Source organism: Cynoglossus semilaevis, chromosome 20 (genome assembly GCF_000523025.1).
Source record: "Cynoglossus semilaevis isolate Cse_v1.0 chromosome 20, Cse_v1.0, whole genome shotgun sequence".
Taxonomy (NCBI): Eukaryota; Metazoa; Chordata; class Actinopteri; order Pleuronectiformes; family Cynoglossidae; genus Cynoglossus; species Cynoglossus semilaevis.
Genome location: NC_024326.1, coordinates 3,045,049 through 3,051,120, shown reverse-complemented (window position 1 = coordinate 3,051,120; position 6,072 = coordinate 3,045,049).

Below are 6,072 nucleotides of genomic sequence, written 5' to 3'. Positions count from 1 at the left end.
TGCAAAGTTGCAGGTGACAGTTTAAGTAAAGAGTTGTACTTGACAAAGTAAGTAGACAGTAGCACTTGATAGTTGCAGTATAAAGTTTGTTTTGGAAGTTGCAGTTGACAGTCTAAGTTAAAAGTTGTATTTGACAGAAGCAGTTGAGTGTAATAGTATGCAAAGTTTTATTTCAAAGTTGTAGTTGACAGAGTAAGTAGACAGTAGCACTTGATGGTTGCAGTATAAAGTTTTATTTAAAAGGTGCAGTTTACAGAGTAAGTAGACAGTAGCACTTGATGGTTGTAGTATAAAGTTGTATTGCAAAGTTGCAGGTGACAGTTAAAGTTAACAGTTGTACTTGACAGAGTAAGTAGACAGTAGCAGTATAGAGTTGTAGTATAAAGTAGTATTTCTAAGTTGCAGTTGACAGTTGTAGTTTACATAGTAAGTAGGCAGTAGCACTTGAGTGTAGTAGTATAAAGTTTTATTTAAAAGGTGCAGTTTACAGAGTAAGTAGACAGTAGCACTTGATGGTTGTAGTATAAAGTTGTATTGCAAAGTTGCAGTTGACAGTTGTAGTTGACATAGTGAGTAGACAGTAGCACTTGATGGTTGTAGTATAAAGTTGTATTGCAAAGTTGCAGTTGACAGTTGTAGTTGACATAGTGAGTAGACAGTAGCAGTATAGAGTTGTAGTATAAAGTTGTATTGCAAAGTTGCAGTTGACAGTTGTAGTTGACATAGTGAGTAGACAGTAGCACTTGATGGTTGCAGTATAAAGTTTTATTTCAAAGTTGCAGTGGACATGGTAAGTGAACAGTAGCAGTTGAGTGTTGTAGTATAAAGTTTTATTTCTAAGTTGCAGTAGAGATAGTAAGTAGACAGAAGCAGTTGAGTGTAGTAGTATAAAGTTTTATTTCAAAGTTGCAGTTGACAGAGTAAGTAGACAGTAGCAGTAGAGTGTAGTAGTACAAAGTTTTATTTCTAAGTTGCAGTTGAGATAGTAAGTAGACAGTAGCACTTGAGTGTAGTAGTATAAAGTTTTATTTCTAAGTTGCAGTAGAGATAGTAAGTAGACAGAAGCAGTTGAGTGTAGCAGTATAAAGTTTTATTTCTAAGTAGCAGTTGACATAGTAAGTAGACAGTAGCACTTGGTAGTTGTAGTATAAAGTTTTATTTCTAAGTTGCAGTTGACAGTTAAAGTAAACAGTTGGCATAGTAAATAGTAAGTAGACAGTAGCACTTGGTAGTTGTAATACAAAGTTTTATTTCAAAGTTGCAGTTGACAGTTGTAGTTGACATAGTGATGAGACAGTAGCAGTTAAGTGTAGTAGTATAAACTTTTATTTCTAAGTTGCAGTAGAAATAGTAAGTAGACAGTAGCACTTGGTAGTTGTAGTATAAAGTTTTATTTCAAAGTTGCAGTTGACAGTTAAAGTAAACAGTTGGCATAGTAAGTAGACAGAAGCAGTATAGAGTTGCAGTATAAAGTTTTATTTCAAAGTTGCAGTTTACAAAGTATACAGTTGAAATGGTATGTAAAAAAAAAAAAAAATAAATAAAAAAACTAAAGAAAAAAATAAAAAAAAAAATAAATAAATAAATAACTAAAGTAAAATAAATAAATAAAGTAAATAAAAATAATTAATCAAATTAATAAAAAAATTGAGTTATTACTGTACAAGAGTACAGTGATATCGGGGTGCTCAAACTCAAATTTAAATTTAAAGTTAAAGTTTAAGTTTAAGCTTAAGTTTTAAGCTTCAAGCTGAAACTTAAACTTTAACTTTCACTTGAGCTTGAGCTTTCGCTTGAGCATTGAGCATAGCTTAGCTTAGCTTAGCTTAGCTTAGCTTAGCTTATATAGAAGACTGTATGTAAAACAAGCTATGCTATGCTAAGGTAAGCTAAGCTATGCTATGCTATGATGAGCTATGCTAAGCTGAGCTAGGCTATGCTAAGCCATGCTAGCCCATGCTAAGCTATGCATTGCATATCTTAGCACGGACTAGCATGGCCTAGCATAGCCTAGCTCAACCTAGCACAGCCCACCACAGCACAGCATAGCTTAGCCCACCTTAGCATAGCACAGCTTGTTTTACATACAGCCTTCCATATAAGCCAAGCCAAACGTGCACGGACTAGCCACAGCAACCTAGCAACATAGCATAGCAACACAGCATAGCAACTAAGCATAGTAACACATAGCATAGCAGCTTAGCAACGCACCATAGCAACACATAGCATAGCACCATAGCAACGCATAGCAACACAGCATATCAACTAAGCATAGCAACACATAGCACAGCACCATAGCATAGCATAGCAGCATAGCAACACATAGCACAGCACCATAGCATAGCAACATAGCATAGCAACACAGCATAGCAACTAAGCATAGTAACACATAGCATAGCAGCTTAGCAACGCACCATAGCAACACATAGCATAGCACCATAGCAACACAGCATATCAACTAAGCATAGCAACACATAGCACAGCACCATAGCATAGCAACATAGCATAGCAACACATAGCACAGCAACAACGCATAGCAGCACAACTAATACCAACACCGGACAGCCGCAAACTTACCCTTTTTGTTCTTTTCCTCAGACACAGCTTCTTCTGCCACAATCAGACCACCATGTACTCTCTTCTCCCAGTCTCGGATTTACCTCCTAAAAAAAAAAAACCAACAAACACATTTACTACATCATCAATACAAACCATACATACACAACATATACCACTAAAGGACTCACTTTCCTTTCTACTTCCGTTTCTCATACAGACTTTCTTCAGCCACTATCTGACCACGATATAACGTCTTCTTCTAGTCGCGGCTCTACTGCTTCAATTAAACATACATTCTAAGCAACATACTGAATACCGACCCTAAATTAACAACATATACCACACAAGGACAAACTTTTCTGTTCAGTCGTCTTCCTCGTACTGACATTCTTCTGCCGCCAACGATGTTACCTCTTCTCCCACTCTCGGGTCTATTGGATACAAAAAAATAAAACACTTTTTACTACAAACAACATCGTCACTACTACCGATACATATCACACAAATACTTCCGTTTTACTCCATTAGTCACTCACCCGTCTTTCACCTTCACCTGCGTTCTCGGACGCTGTTAACTTCCACGTGGTCTCCGTCTGCAGAAATCACACCGTTTCTCTTCCTTCTTAAACAACAGGGATTACAAACGTGATACAATGCAAACAATTTGTTTTACAACTTTCCCCTTCAACACACTGAACTTGTGCTTTAAACATTACAAAGTGGGTCTGCTATTTCTAAATTACTTTTATCTAAGACTAAACACAAATCCTTTTCTTCCACTTAAAGCAAAGCCTAAGCTATCTAGCAAAAAATAACACACTGATTCTAAACGCCAACAGTAGACAAGAACGTTCCAAACGTCTCTCACCTTTCCCGTCGAGCTGCTACAGAGGAATAATGCCACTCACCTGCGGCCTTTTAAAGCAGCCGGCGATGATTACCGCCTCTGACGTCACTAAGCCGCGACCGTTTTTTCTTTCTTTTCCGGTGCATCTTTGTGATCTAACTACTCCGGAAAACAGCGACCGACTCCTCCTCCAGCACTACTTTGTTTTATTTTCTGCCTGCATTTGGAATAACACATAATCAAGAAGGCAATTACTCTAACTTACACCTTGAAATCTTTTATAACCAATCAACGCATTCTCTCATAAAGTGCAGTGGACTAAATCCATACAGATTACAATACAATCTGTGTGGAGTATGCAACACTTCACTTCTAATACATATATAAGACACCTTAATACTTTAAATACATAACAACAACACTCTCTTTTAACATAGTTACTAAACACAACAAAAAACAAACAATAAAACCACGACTCCTTTCTTCAACAGTCTTGGGTTCATCACAAACTTCTTTTCCACTTTTACTCCGTCTTACTTCCAGCATTACTTGGTGACTCCTTGTCTTTCAAACTTATGTTGTACAACTCTAAACAGGACTCTATCCATTCATTCCATATGATCAATAATCTATTTATGTCCATCACCGACCTCTTCTGACAGAAGCCCAACCACACATTAAGTCAGTCATAACATGGAAACCTCTGAGGACTGTGGTTTAAACAACTCTTCTGTGTTGAGGCATGCTCTCTGACGTCACACAGTCCAGCGTGCACCCCTATACATACAAATCCTTTCCAAAAATTTACTATATCCTAAACAACTTCTTTCATTTCCCTAATTCCATTCAGATACTTCAACTTTCATAGATTCATCTACCACAATTTCATCAATTTCAGGTATTTATTTATTTATTTTTTACATAACTTTGGCTTCCAGCTCATAAAACCCACAAAAACTGGATTTCAATACATTACAACACTGTGAAGAAATCATCACGGCATGAATGTTTTAAACTGAGTGTCACACACCAATCATCTACTAAACTCAAAGCACCTGCACAGGTTTCCCCAGGTGTTATTTAATTGCTTTGGTTCAATTGTCTCACTTCGCTTCAATATGGCGAACACTGCAGACATGACAACTTCCCAGGAGACCATCATTGATACCCTCCATAAGATGGGTAAACCTCTAAAGTTTATACCTAAGGAGGCTGGCTGTTCACAGAGTGCTGTGGCCAAGCATATCAATGGAAAGTCTACTCAAAGACAAAAATGTGGCAACACAACATGCACTAGCAAAGGAGAAGAAGGACTGGACTGTTGGCCAGTGGCCCAAGGTCCTCTTTTCCCATAAAAGGAAAGTGTGCCTTTCATTTGCTATTCAAGGTCCAAGGGTTTGGAGGAACACAGGTGAGGAACAGAACCCAAGCTGCTTCAATTCCACTGTGAAATATCCACAGTCAGTCATGATTTGGGGTGCAATGTCCAGTGCACGTGTTGCTAAACTCTGCTTTCTTACATCCAAGGTCACCTCAACAGTCTACCACAATGCAGATTTCATTATCCAGCAAGACCTGGCCCCTGCTCATACTGCCAGAAGCAACAAAACCTGGTTTGATGCTCATGCCATCACAGCGCTTGACTGGCCAGCCAACTCGCCCGACCTAAACCCCATTGACAATCTATGGGCTATTCTCAAGAGGAAAATGAGGGGCACCAGACCCAACAACAAAGAAGAGCTGACAGCAAGCATCAAACAAATGTGGGCTTCCATAACTCCTATGCTATGCCACAGCCAGATTGCCTCAATGCCACATCGCATCAAGGCAGTGATTAAGGCCAAGGGATTCCCAACCAACTATTGATGATTGATATATCATTTTGAAAGTACCACATTTTCATTGATTTCTTTTTTTCTTTATTTATTTTCTGCTAAAACAGTATTCTGATTCACAGTATTCTAATTTATTGAAATCCTGTTTTTGTGGGTTTCATGAGCTGGAAGCCTAAATTATGTAAAAAATAAACAAAAATACCTAAAATTGATTACATTGTGGACCACTAATATATGACAGTTTAACTTTCCGAATGCAATTACGGATATTAAACTTTTTTCACAATATTCTAATTTTTCTGAAAGGATCTGTACTCGTGCACACGTTTTACATTTTGCATTCTAATCATCTCCAGGGTGTTCCTCTTCATCTTCATATATATCTACATTTCTACTTTGTATTACAAAAAGCAAAGTAGCTCAGCATCTTGAACATTGACATTCAATGCCACACTACTATCACAATCCCCCAACAAAGACAAATTGCTTTTGAAATAACTTTTATTACATCAATAGGCTGAGATCATTCATAAGAGCTTGTTCTTTTTCCTGTGACATTAATTTATTCCATTAAGGTTAGACGGAAGTTATATCCTAAACAATTCCTCTAAATTTGTTGAAAAGCACAACGTTTGCTCTGTAAAACTCCTTTCCCTAAGCCCCTCCCCCTCCACGGGGAGGTCAAAGGTCTGCATAAAACAAACTTCCACCTGCTCTCCGTCTGCTAAAACCCCACCGTTTCTGTTTATTTTTAAACAATAGGGATTACACACGTGATACAATGCAAACAATTCATTTCACAAGTTTCCCCTTCAACACACTGAAGTTGTG